At 49.0% G+C, this 574-nt stretch overlaps 1 pseudogene; it reads right to left on the bottom strand.

Moving 5' to 3' along the window:
* The window catches only part of LOC103191709, a 5,558-nt pseudogene that overhangs the window by 4,106 nt on the left and 878 nt on the right, over positions 1 to 574 (bottom strand).

The raw sequence follows: 574 nt of genomic DNA, 5'->3' as shown, positions 1-574 counted from the left end.
GCTTTGGGAGGAACGGTTGGTGAAAGGGCTGGAGGGAGGCAGCATGTTTGGCCTTGCAGTAATAGGCCTTGGGTTACTGCTGTCTTCCTCTTGCGGCCTCCTTGGCGTTTTTGCACACAGCCTACTTTGGTGAGTAGCAACTAGGATCTTAAAAGCTTGCAAGCAGCCATCTAGATGCAGTGATGGGTCTCTCCTCGTCCAGAGCAAAGAAGAATGAAGAAAAACAAAGATTCGTGGAAACAGTTAGTCCTAGCAACCTGGTACACCATGCAATCTGCAGCTTATATGACTATGAGACCAGAAGAACAAGATGGTGCCCGGCTACCACTTGGAGGGGGATCTATGTAGGAGATCCTGGATAGAGAGGGGGAACAATGTGGAACAAATCTCAAAATCATTTGGGGGGAAAAGGGGGGACAGGAATCAGGTTTGCTGGTCTCATAGAGCCTGATGGAACACTGAGACTATGCCCCTAGCTGCCCTTGAGATCTGGAATTGAACCCACACCTGTGGCTTCCAGCCAAACAAAAGACAGGCATATGAGTTGAACATTTACCTGAGGTAGATACACTCC

The sequence above is a fragment of the Orycteropus afer genome, unplaced genomic scaffold, assembly GCF_000298275.1.
Source record: "Orycteropus afer afer isolate SDZICR_OR568_19922 unplaced genomic scaffold, OryAfe1.0 scaffold00020, whole genome shotgun sequence".
In the NCBI taxonomy this organism is placed as follows: domain Eukaryota; kingdom Metazoa; phylum Chordata; class Mammalia; order Tubulidentata; family Orycteropodidae; genus Orycteropus; species Orycteropus afer.
This window is presented reverse-complemented; position numbering and strand designations above follow the sequence as displayed.